This window comes from Triturus cristatus, chromosome 9 (assembly GCF_964204655.1).
Source record: "Triturus cristatus chromosome 9, aTriCri1.1, whole genome shotgun sequence".
NCBI classification, from domain to species: Eukaryota; Metazoa; Chordata; class Amphibia; order Caudata; family Salamandridae; genus Triturus; species Triturus cristatus.
The window spans coordinates 1,293,057,610-1,293,071,449 of record NC_140592.1 but is presented as its reverse complement, the minus strand read 5'-3'; the positions used below and the strand labels follow the sequence as shown (position 1 = coordinate 1,293,071,449).

The following is a 13,840-nucleotide window of genomic DNA, read 5'->3' as shown; positions in this document are numbered from 1 at the left end:
CAGATGATTTCTCATTCTTAAGTTTGTTGCCAGTAAGTGGTTTCTCACCTCCTAGATTTGGTTCTAACAACATTAATCTTCGATTCATCATGAACACAATTATCTTTCACTTTTTCTAGTTAACCGCTTTAACACAATTTTTAGTTAATTCTTCACCCCTAGCTACATCTAAAGCTTCCAATAATGTATGATTTTCAGCACACCATAATTGTTTTTGAATTGCGGCATTGGACGTATGCGTCATCAACTGGTCGCGAATGCATTCATCCTGATTACCAGTGAAAGCACAATTCACCATTTATGCTCCCGACGCAGTCACAAACGTGTCAGTAGACTCATCACTTCTTTGCTTACGAGAAGAAAACGTGTAGTGTTCTAGAATGACATTAGTTTTGTTCCCAAAATATAACTCCAGCTGCTTCTTAGTCCTTGCATATAATAACACACTCTCACCTTCTTCCTGAGATGGAATATCTGGTAAAGTATGATAAATTCTTAAATCTTCCTTGCCTAACGAATGTACCAAAATGGCTTGTTTCCTCTCATCAGCCATTCTCTCATTACCTGCTGCCAACATGTACATTTTGAATCCATCAATCTATTCCTCCCACGGAACTAAAGGATCACCAGAATTAGATAAAAATGGTGGGAGGGAAAGCAAGATTTTGCGATATTTTTATAATGAGTAATAAATGCTATATATTGTAGGGGTTAGGTTGTGTACTCCTAAATATGAATAAGATATAATGTGTTAAAATATATAATCATCCAGTAGTAGGTGTGTGTATCGCCATGAAACAGTTTACACACTTCTCACAGGCAGCTATGCAGATAATTATTTTTCTTTTCATTTATTTCAAAATAATGTATCCCAACTGTGCTCAGTTGCCTTTAAGGGACAGCCGCTTTCAGGTGTTTGTATCACCGTAAAATGATGCACACTAGACTCTGACAATTGCAGGCATGCGCACTGTGAATTGTATCCAGCTCCCATACACACAGGGAAAACGGAAAGGAACCGTTTGTAGGTGTGTGCATCACCGTGAAATGATGCACGGTAGACTCTTGCAGGCTACCATAGCACGCCCACTGAGAGTTATAACCGGCTCCCAAATTCACGAGAAAATACAAGATGAGCAAAGGACGAGATGTGCGCTGTCAAACGCGTCCCTCGTTACTAAAGAAATGTCTCCTGCGTCATTCTGCAAATCGACATCACAGATGTCTCTGTTGTCCGAGATGCGTGTAGGGTGATCACACTAACATCCGCCGCATGCGCAGGAGCTTGAGCGATGTCTTGCCAGCCAGACACCGAAAATAAGTCCAAACAGGCCAAATTTTGCTCCGGGATCCCAGAACAGCAGCCGCATCCCTCTAATAGATCAATGCATACAACGCATGTCTCACAAGCACCGTAATACGAGACCCGGACTTTAGAGGCAGACCGGAACTGAGACTCCTGTGCAAATCCTCAATCGTGGGTTCACCGGGAAGTTGTCAACTCGTTGCCACAAATACTTGTTGTGATCCAAGTAACAAGATGCCTATGCCAGGTATGACTAACTAACTCCCACGGAGCTGCCGGCCGCTCAACTTCATAACTCCACATTCTCTTTTCCAATCAAACTACAATTCCTCACGTGCGCCGTTCTACGCACGCGAGGAATTGCAAATCATAACATACTGCTATGTATGTGTTATGTTTATTAAAATCATAACAAAATTCAAAGTTGAACCTGGCCGTCCTGCCTCCTCTATGTCAAAGTTCAGTTTCAGAATGGGTCCATGCAGCTGTTTTTGAAGAAACTTTGCCATCTGCGGCACATGCTAGGAATTTATCCAGCTGTTCTGACTTCTAAACAAACGCCTTCATCTTCCAAGTTAATATATGAATTGCATTTTGTTTTCTTCTAAAAGCAGCTCATGGCCCCTGAGAACTGAACATGTTCATGATCCAGTCCCTGGACCTTCTGTTTGAAGATATCCATCTTCTGTGGGTTTGCGTTTCAGACATCACTGTGTAAACCTAAGAATAGTAGTGTTCGGTGCAGTGTTTTGTGGGAGGGCACGGATTCTGGCGCAATCTGTTTGCAGTGTCATTTGTTGCTACAGTGCTTATACCTGAACTTTCAGAAAGCTTTCAAAAAGTCAAGTTCTGTCCAGCCATGCATGAAGGAGGATGGAATCATGGAGGTTCTCCTTGCCTTGGACAGACACACTGCTGAGAGTTCAACAGGGAACCTGCTGGCCACTATGCAGCACCATGCAGTGAACACTGAGCCATGCTCACAAAATGGGAATGAAAGTGGGTCTTAGTGCCCAGGGTCCTTTCTAATGTCCACAGGGGCCTGCTACGTGGCTTAGCACTGCTTAAGAGGGTCATAGCAGAACAATCCATCACAGGAAAGTGCTTAAAACTAGGGTCTGAATTTATGCTGTTTTGATACCACAAGGCACCAAAGCCATAAAGGTGCAGCAAAATCCAATGGTTTCCAGCTTCTACTTTGGTGGTGTTTTCTTTGTTAGAAAAGGTTTTAACTAAAAACTGGAAGCCCTAGTTGTGATGAAAGCGCCTATCATAAAATGCTGTGACAGCTTCTACAAATAGATATTTGTAGAAACACTGCAAAAACATGCTATTTATTTCAAATAAAAGCAGGAGATGACATATCCCATAGCGAGTACTTTCCCCACAAAAACAGACCCTCATATTGCATGCCCAAAGCAAAAGGTCCAAAGGGTGCATAGGCACCGTCAAAAAGCCGACTTATTGTCACATATAACTACATCAGTTCTGCATTTAGAGATTTACCCAAGCCACCTTTGAGCCAAGACAAGTGATAAATTAGTCTGAATTCTCCCAAAACCTTCTTAGGGTGAATGCCTAGAGATGAAATTATCTATCAGGTTTTATTCAGCAATCAAAAAGCCACACAGTTCTACCTTAATGCACCTCTTTACCTAATTTTGTTCTAAAAACATGTGGCATTTACTTGACTGATTTCAAGTTGTCTGCATAGCCCCTTTCTCTTGTAACCTAATACCTCAGCCTAAAATACTCTCTAAAACCCCATTTCAACAACCTAGTCACTATCCTGCCAGGATAAAACAGTATCTATTTACACAGGGCCTGCACCTCAATTGTTGTAGGCACCCTTTGTAAGGTGCTGCTCACGTCTTCCATGCACCAGTGACCAATACCACACATTGGAAACTTCCTTAAACATTGTGCGTCATTGTGCTTTCCCATAATTAAGAACATTTATACTTAATTTGCTCTGGTGCACACACCGCTACTGAAGCTCTAACATCACCCTGCACTCAGAACCAGTTACCCACCCCTTCCTGGGTGGGATGCCCCAGAAAAGGCATATCTTTGGTAGTACAGCCACTTGCTGCAAGTAAAGCCGGCTCCAGCCTGACTCAGGCCATCCATTGTAGCCACAGTTTACTATCCACCTCTTCCCATGGCTTGTCTGGATAGACACGCACCTGGGATTTAAACTCTTTGTAGTAGCCAAGCTAAACTCCCACAGCCCAGTTCAGTCTTGCGAATTACATCTGTGAATGTGAACATCACCATCGACCTCTGGGTATTTTTCATAGAAAACTGTATCTAAGATAAAAAAAATGCCAAAGTCCATGGTTCAAGATTAGTCGATGCCAGTGGAAGCCGAGCCAACTCCCGTTCCTCCTCTTTGGAAGCTCCTATTGCCTCAATTTCCCAATGCACCAGCTTGTATATGCCACTCCCCTTTCCAGAAGCTTCTGCCCCATACCCACAGACAAATGCTCTCCCAGAGGCCTTGAAACTCCCATATAGGGCAGTTTCCTCATATGTTCCTTACTGTTTCTCCCTCAAACCCTTTATTACCACCTGTATTTACCACCTTCTCTCCTACCTTTAACAGACCTTTGTTAGAACCCTTGTTACCTGACCTCACCACCTCTGCTTGGGGAAATTTTGTAACATTGTGCACCTCACCCATAACCTGAACTCTATACTCACTGCTTTATCTAAACTACCAAGTACACCTGTTACATGCCCCTGACTCTCCCCCATGATACCTTCCCAGACCCCACAGACTTGCACCAAACCTGTTCCATAAACCCACGTTTTGTTTCCATTCTTCCCACAAATTATGTGTAACAAGTTTCATCTTGGCACCAGAAATCCAGTTCTGTTCTTGCAATTCTCTCTTTCTTCCCACCCCCACATTTTCTGACCATTTTTCTGTCTGATGAACAGCTTTCTTCTGTAAAACTCCAATACTCCCATCTTCATTAGCATTAACAGCTCCACCATCACCTGCTATCAACCATCACCACCTTCTTCTTTCTTAAAGCACTTGCACACTATTTCCCGCCCAACTCACATTTCACCTTCTTCCAACTACACTTCTGCGCAGTAGTCCGGTTCCAAACCTTCCGCTTCATCACAATTCCCCCACGTGCTCAAGCTGCTCAGACTTGGCCCATTTCCACCTCTCACTCTCCTCTTGTTTGCCTCCTATCACTGCACAATTCCATCATCTAATGTAACACAATTGAAGATGACTTGATGCATCAGACGGGCCACACTAGACTGCCCCACGTTAGTGACCCCAAGCCGCTCACGCCTACACCTGGATTTCCAGGCATATGCCCAAAGCCATGTCTGCTTGAGGAGTCTTTGATCCTGGGGACAATATCAGCTGCTCCCGCCTGCCCCTACCTAACCTCATGAGGGGATCCTAAACCTTCACCTTCCTGTCCCAACCATTTTTCCCTGACACTGATCGCCACTACATTCATTCACTGTAATCATCACTTCATCTCCATCTGACCTCTCCTATGCTTACTTCTGCCCCTCCTCTTCACACTGTATCTTCTAGTGTTTCTTGCCTTCACCTTACGTCCTTTACCTGGCCTACTTTTGCTGCACTGTCGTTAACATCACTGTGACCTAATGACTGACTCTTTTTCTTTGGTGGAGGGACCGTTTCACCCTCCAATAACATTGATGAGCACCGTCTTGCTCTCCCTTACAGCAGGACTTTGATGTTTCAGATAATACACTCTCGAGAGTCACCTGCTAGCCGGCACACCTCACCACACGTGTGCTGCAATGACGAGGCTGCCTCCCACAGACTCCAATGTCTCAGCAGACACAAGCTCGGTGGCTCCTGCATCCTGGATATGCATCGCGGACCTGCGGGCATAGACAGGGATGACTATCTTGCAGGAGCCCTCGAAGCATCCAGCACCTTCACATCTTGCCCATCCCTACAGGAACAAATCTTACAGTACCACTGCCCCACAGGCATGGCGGCCGCAGCTCCCTCCACTGCACAACGGCTTTGGTGATCCTTGCCTAGCAACAAATACCCAGAACCTGCGCCTGCTCCAAGGGGACTAGCAGGCCGTAACGAAAGCTGCAACCCACTAGCAGCTTCCCTCCTGGGCCTAGCAAGACTAACCCATGCCTGGTGAGAAACCCCGGGATACACCAAGTCCATCCTACTAGTATCTCTGAGGACATGCAGATCCTTGCACACTTTCCTCGACAACTGAACCAGCTAAGGCTGAGGCCTCTGCAGAAAACTAACTTAAATGAGGTAACTGCAAATAACTCCTTAGCTGCTGAAGCTTTTCCCACCCCAGTCCTGAGCCCTTTTTAGGTCTCGCCTGAGACAGCGCTTTAGCGCTGCTCTGGCGAGACTTATAGTAAGCGAGTTTTGGAAGTGCAAACAGTGGCTTTTCAGGCCTCCAAATACAGTGCATGTGCCCTGGGCGCGCGCACCATTTGGCAGCCTGAAAAGCACTGCCTGATCACTTGCTTTGATGTCCTCAGTGAGCCGCGCGGCCACTGAGGACATCAAAGTGCACACCATTTGCCACCCCCTTGTTTTTTCCTTTGATCCCTATCTTTCCCTTCCTCAATCTCACCCTCTCCCTGCCTTTTACAACTGCGGCCCGCACCACTGCGCCCGCCCCCACTCCCCCCTCCCTCCTCGTCAGCTTCAGTGCGCTCTTGTTCTCTGTCTCCCAAACATCATCCAGCAACGATGCCATGGCTGGTTTCACTTTCTTTGTTTAATCACTGTGGCCTTTTATTTACTCCTCCCACCTGCCAAACAGCATCCAGCAGCATTCACCATGGCTTTTTATTTATGTAATAGAGCGCCCGTAATGCTAGCCTCAAAAGAACACCCAGCCAACCTCCCTAACAGCATCCAGCAGGGATCGCCGTGGCTCCCCTCCCACCTCCTAAACAGCAATAAGCAGCAATCGCCGTGGCACTCTATTTATTTAAGCGAGGTTCACCATTTTCCCAACCACCTCTGATTTCCTCATTCCGAACTCACTCTTCCCTCCATGAAAGAGCAGTTCTTAGGATACGGCGGAGAGCCGACGCCAGGACCTCGCACTGTGATCCCCCCTCCCTCCCACCCGTTGCATGTGTAGGTGCGTGACCCCATTCCCCCTCTGGCTGCTTACAACAGTATGCAGTCATAAGCGGCGTGCTGTCGCTTTAAATTTGCCCTGCACCTACCTTACTGACTTGCTGCTGCACTTTCAGTCAGTCCCTCAAAGGATCATTCTCCCGTCTGTGTTTTCTCCAAGTGGCAGTAATGGATGCAGACTTTTGAGAAGTAGGCAGGCCGGCGGCACCTTGGGATGGCTGCTCGAGGTCATCAGCACTGTTTGTGTGGAAAAGTTGACCTGCTCCGCACGTTTACCGAGGAGACCGCAGCATCATTGACAGTCACCCGTTTTAAAGTTAACAGGCTGTGTCTACTTGGACGCTAGCGTTCCCAGTGTTAGTGGGGAGCTGAATTACTGTTCGATTTGTTGTGGTTTTTTAAAGCTGTGAATGTACAGAAAACTGCATGAATTGATTTAAATTCTCAGTGGACTTAAGTTAAACTGAAGTGAACTCCGCACCAACGAGTGATTTGTGAAAGGAGTGATTTGTGAAAGAAGTGATTTGTGAAAGGCTGTCCTATTTATGTGTAAGGTATTTTTCTAAACGTTAAGATTTTAGAGATTTGCAATTAACACTGTCTACAAGAGAGTGGGTATAAAATACTATCTATAGACTTCCACAGAAGAAGGTTGGCAATTTACAGAGGGGGGTCATCAAGTAAACAGTGCATAGTTTGTTACAAAAAAAACCCACAAGTGCAGAGGACCAAAATGTTTCTTAGAAGTCTGCTACTGGCGCTCTTGAATGCAGTTTACCCATGGCTTTGTGTGGCACGATGTGGTGTGCATGTTGATGTACTCTCTGGTTTTATATGATGTGGTGTAATGTTAGGTAGTGCAGTATAGTATGATGTGGAGTTCGGTATAATGAAGTGTGATTTGGGGTAGTTTTATATGGTGCGTTTTGAGTTCGGTATAATGAAGTGTGATTTGGGGTAGTTTTATATGGTGCGTTTTTGTGTTATGTTGTATGGTATTAGGTGGTATATGCCGTAGATTGCGGTTTTGGATATTGTAGTATGGCCTGCTGTAGAATTGTATGTTGTATGGGTGGCGTTATATGATGAGCTTTTGTAAAGTGACATAGTGTGTTGCATAGTCTGGTATGGTGTGATGAAGTATTGTATGGTGTTGTATGGTATAAATATGGTACTGTACCTGTAATTTGGCTTACCACTACTTTGTTCAGTCGCAGTGCCACTCAATTCCACACAAATGCACACAGCATAATTCCACTACACAACACATTTCAACGCCTCATAATTCCTCACCACAGAATTCAACTCCACATCACTCCACTACATGCCACATAATCACAACAAATTCAACTTCACAAATTTCCACTCTACTCCATGCCACATAATTCCACTTCACTTAATGCCACTATATGCAACATAATTTCATTACACTCCACACAACACAATTCATCTCCAGATAATTCCACTACACATAATTACATTACAACCTATATAATTACACTTCAAAACACATAATTACACTTAACAAAATGTAACTCCGCAACATGCCCCATATTTACACTCCATATAATTCCGCACCATGCCACACCACACAATTCAGTGCCTCACAATTCAATACCACACAACATAATTACACTCCACTCAATAGCACATTATCACACTTCACTTGAATCTACTCCATGCCGCGTAGAAGCACTCCACATAAATACACTCCACACCATGCCACATAATTCTACTCAACATAATTCCACTCAGCGCCACACAAGTCCATGCAACACAATTCAACTCCACACAATTCCATTCCACAGTACATAATTCCACTACAAAACACATAAATGCACTTCACACCACAAAAATCCACATCATGCCATATAATTCAACACCACGCCACATACTTCCATGCAAAACATGCCACTCCACGACACATAACACCACTACACATAAGTCCCCTACACTTAATACCACATAATTACTATCCACATAATTCCATTGCACAAGCACGCACTGAACCAACATTTCTCATATTGGTTCACTTCAGGTCTTTCAGCACAGTTTCTTTACCATAACTTTTCAAAAAATCCAAACCGCAAACACACTCTCGCCTCTATTTCTTTCGCTGTCTTGTGCGTACACAAATGCAGCCTCTTTATGCGTCTATAATCTTCTCTCCCCTTCATTCCCTTTCTCACACACTCCTACTATTCTATCTAGACTTCATTCACCACTTCATACACAAACTACCTATTCCTCTCAATCTTACTTTCCGTCTGTTTTATACAACCAGCACCCTTTTCTTTTCACCATACCACATAATTCCACTACACAAATACACTACACAATTCCTCCCCACACAATTTCATAACTAACAATTCCAATTCAAACCACATAATTCCACTGAAACCAACATTCATCCTCTCCACTCCAAACAAAAAACATAAGTAAAAACCAAAATATTTTACAAAACCAATAGCTCAAACTCTCGCAAATGCAAGACCTATTGCATTGCAAATGCTTGTTTTCGATAGCATCAGCAAAAGCTTTGCTAATATCATCTTCCCAGCTTTCTGGAATAAGCAGAGATATAAAAAAAAATATATATATATATACATTTTTTTACCACAGTTTCCAAATGTTTGTCTTGCCTAGCCGGAGCATGAACCGTCTCTTCGAGACATGCTATATCCAGAATATGGGAAGAGGATGTGGTCTCACGGCTAGACTGCCGACTTTGGAGCTGGGAAACCAAGGTTCGGGCCTCTGGGTCGACTCCACATCCTGTGATTCTGGGCAAATTACTTAATCTCCGGTTATCGTCCAAAAAATGAATGTGTCCTTGTGTAACGTAACTGGTGCTTATGTAAAGCGCTCCAATACCTCCGGGTCGAGTTCGCGCTATACAAATCTGAAAAAAAAAATACATGGGCTTTAAGCTGCGCTCATCTTCTGCCCGTGTAGTGTGATTGGAGTGGGGCAGATTGTTTTAGATTGGAATGGTAATGAAGCTCATGGAGACGCGCACCTCGTGATCTTTGTTTTAATCATTATTTTAAACCTTTCTTTCGTCATTCAAATTTTGAGAGCGTGCGATACCTGCTTTGCGCTTTGTCTCATTGCGCTGCAATATTTACAAATCCACGAAGGAACCCTTTACAGATTCAGCCAGGCTCCAATGAATCAATTTCATGCTTTACTCTTATTTTTTCTTCATTATTTGACCATATAATTTTATCCACTCTTAACTTATTCTCAATTCATTTTATTCAATCTTTATCTTGACTTTGATTTTTCACAAAAGCGCAGGAGTGCAAAATGGGTTTCACATACCATGACGTTTATTGTAACAACCCAATGCATTTTGGGAAATTAATTCCCCTGAAGAAGCCCGTGCAGCCTGGTGGAATCGGTAAAGGGTTCCTTCGTGGATTTAGATTGGAATGGGGCAGATTGGGAGGATTGAAGTGGTTTGGATTGGATTGGTCAAGGGTGGATTGGATCGGATAGAGTGGGGCTGATTGAAGTGGGGTGGATTGGATTGGTCAAGGGTGGATTGGATCGGATAGAGTGGGGCTGATTGAAGTGGGGTGGATTGGATTGGTCAAGGGTGGATTGGATCGGATAGAGTGGGGCTGATTGAAGTGGGGTGGATTGGATTGGTCAAGGGTGGATTGGATCGGATAGAGTGAGGCTGATTGAAGTGGGGTGGATTGGATTGGTCAAGGGTGGATTGGATCGGATAGAGTGGGGCTGATTGAAGTGGGGTGGATTGGATTGGTCAAGGGTGGATTGGATCGGATAGAGTGGGGCTGATTGAAGTGGGGTGGATTGGATTGGTCAAGGGTGGATTGGATCGGATAGAGTGGGGCTGATTGAAGTGGGGTGGATTGGATTGGTCAAGGGCGGATTGGATCGGATAGAGTGGGGCTGATTGAAGTGGGGTGGATTGGATTGGTCAAGGGCGGATTGGATCGGATAGAGTGGGGCTGATTGAAGTGGGGTGGATTGGATTGGTCAAGGGTGGATTGGATCGGATAGAGGGGGGCTGATTGAAGTGGGGTGGATTGGATTGGTCAAGGGTGGATTGGATCGGATAGAGTGGGGCTGATTGAAGTGGGGTGGATTGGATTGGTCAAGGGCGGATTGGATCGGATAGAGGGGGGCTGATTGAAGTGGGGTGGATTGGATTGGTCAAGGGTGGATTGGATCGGATAGAGTGGGGCTGATTTATTTATTTATTTATTTATTTATTTAATTTGTATGGCGCGTTATAACCACAGGGGTCTCTAAGCGCTGTCTGACCATATTTACGTGATAGATGTTATATTCACTTGAAACCAGCTGTACACCTAAGGTCTGCTCCATGCTTGTTTGAATAGTACGGTTTTTAATTTTTTTCTGAAGGAAAGTAAATTACTCTCCTTCCTGAGCTCTGGATCCAATTTGTTCCATAGGGCTGGGATTGTGTTGGAGAAAGCACGGCCCCCCACCGTGGTCAATTTAAAGCGGGGCTGAGACAGAAAAGTGGCGTCCGACGAACGCAAAGTCCTACCCGGTATGTAAGGGGATAGTCGGGATTTTAGGTATTTTGGTGCTTTACCATGCAAAGCCTTGTGAGCAATGCACATCCCTTTGAAGACAATTCTCTGGCGAACTGGTAGCCAGTGTAACTCCTGCATCAGGGGAGAGGCATGGGCATTTCTGGGTTTTTTAAATATCAACCTAGCTGCATCGTTCATGACTCCCTGTAGTTTGTCCAGCAGCCGCTGTGGCAAACCTAAATAAAGGGAGTTCCCATTGAAGTGGGGTGGATTGGATTGGTCAAGGGCGGATTGGATCGGATAGAGTGGGGCTGATTGAAGTGGGGTGGATTGGATTGGTCAAGGGTGGATTGGATCGGATAGAGTGGGGCTGATTGAAGTGGGGTGGATTGGATTGGTCAAGGGTGGATTGGATCGGATAGAGTGGGGCTGATTGAAGTGGGGTGGATTGGGGTGTACTGCATGATTGTGTTAAAGCATCATTTCAGAAACTGCACTCAAGAAAGAAGCAATGTTGCTTTGCAATAAGATAATACTCATCTTTTAACAACAGCGCCCACCAGCAAAAACAAAAGATAACATGAGTGCAAAGTGGGAAAAGAAGACTTGGCAAAATAAAACTAAGTTAGCTATAGAATAGCAGTTTTGTTTGTCCTGCTGGGCACGTTTTGACAAGTCACACGCCTTCTGCTTGCAAGGCATTGGAAGGTAAAAAGAACAAAATAGTACCTCAATGACGTCAGAAGCAGCGGACAGGCACTGATTAACGTTGAGTCAATCAGTGCTTGGTCCCTACTCCACACAAAGGAGTGAGAATGATGTTAGGCCTGCAGTGACGAATTACAAGGCAGTAAAGAAGAGTGCTACAGAAGCCAACAAATGGCTCAGCAACGGGCGGGTTCCATTAGGTCTGGAACCATGCAATGTTTTGTGAACTAGACGGAGTGCGTTAAAAGACACACTTTGTTTTACAAGGAGCCAGTGAAACTTCTTTAGGGTACTTGTCACTGACATGTATTTGGCAAGCCTCATTCAAATATGAGCAACTGCATTCTGCAATGTTTGAAGTTATCTGAAAGCCGATTGTCACATGTCCATATACAGGGCATTTCAATAATCAATCCTGTAAAGGACGACAGTAACCACTACAGTTTATTGAAGCTGAAAGGGAAAAAAAGACGCACCTTCTTCAGTGACCTAAGTAAGAAAAAGCAGGAGGTCACCACTTTGTTTGTATTCTCCCTGAAGGAATGATCAGTATTGAAAACTATAACAAGGTTTCTCGCTTTGGTCACAGGCTCTGGAGTAGGACCTAAACATTGCTGCCACTATGAGTGACCACAGAAATTGGACTCCCATCCAAAAATGAAGATCTCTGTTTTATTGGAGTTTAATTTCAGACAGTTGGTGGTCATCCATTTGCCAATAGCGTAAATGCACTTATTAAAGCTATCTGATACTTCTTCCGCATCGCCGGGAACCGATACCACAATTTGGGTATCGTCGGCATGTGCTACTGTCACAAAACCAAGGGAATGGATCAACCTAGCCAGGGGTGCTACGTAAATGTTAAAGACAGTGGGACTGAGTGATGACCCCTAGGGAGCTCCACAAGGGAGCGAAAAAGCATTAGAATGAAAATCCCCAAGGGCCATTGTTTGCTCTCTATCACTTAAAAAAGAAGTGATAAGATCATATACTGATCCACCAATCCCAATTTCAATCAAACGCTCTAACAGAAAAATTTGACACCATATCGAAAGCGCCAGAAAGATCCAAAAAGACCACCGCTGCTCTCCCACCACTATCTTTAATAGATATTTGTAAATCAACTCCTTTGTGGAAAAATCCACATATTAAATTTAATTGTAAAGTGTTTGATTAGAAAAAATGGAGAATAACTACTAAATATTATGTTCAACAGCTACTGTGTAATTAGCCCCTTAGAAATAAGGGAGAGAGAATATGGATTATTGACCTTGATGTTCGTGTTTAGAATATTCGCAATGTTTGCATCCGACTCCCATTTACAAAGAAAATTGTTAAGGGGGATTCTTGGTTTAGTAAATGGTTGAGGGCAAACATGTTGAAGTATCTTCTCTGTATAAACAATTAATACAAAACCAGATTCAATAAGAATTGAAAAACCTTATGCCCATCTCTTAAAATTGGCCTGCTTAAAAGAGATTTTGTCTCTTAAGAAGTTTAATCTATGATAAACTATTGGTGTCTAAGGAATGAAACGCTCAAATTCATTGTTAATTCGATTCACATAAATAGGGGCCAGGTTTGGATCTTTCATGACTGTGGAACTTTGTTAACTTCTATGGGGCTGCCTTTTTTTAGGTCTTGCCAGACCATTGTTTAAAAAAAAAAAGTATATGTTATGTACATGCACATATTTTAAATAGCTCTTTATTATTTTACTGTCAAAGATATACGGTATCTCTAAAGCAACGCAGCAAATAGATAAGTCCTTCATATTTCACAAAGGATTGCAAATAAAATACTATCACAAAGAACTCAGTAGAGCAATGAATCATAGGAACCTTATTAACTTGCCAACTTTGAACCATCACATGCATTTATCGATGGTGAAAAAACAAATGGTAGACAAAGAATGAACAGATATATGTAGAAGACAGATGTACAAAGGATGAACAGATGTATGTAGAAGACAGATGTATAATTATGTCAATACTTTCAGCATAAATACAAAAAGTGTGAGCCTCAGAATGCTAGATGGAGACGGGCAACATTTCGATACAGGTGTGCAGCCACATTGTGACATTGATGAAAGCTGGTCCTAAGTTGACACTACCAATACCTCAAACTAAAGGGATAGACAATCAACTACAC

The 13,840-nt window shown here is 43.6% G+C and overlaps 1 protein-coding gene across 1 annotated transcript in view; it reads left to right on the top strand.

The window, feature by feature from the left end:
* Positions 1-13,840, top strand: part of LOC146799803 (proteasome activator complex subunit 1-like) — a 170,950-nt gene that overhangs the window by 51,745 nt on the left and 105,365 nt on the right. The gene's annotated exons all lie outside the window — the stretch shown is intronic.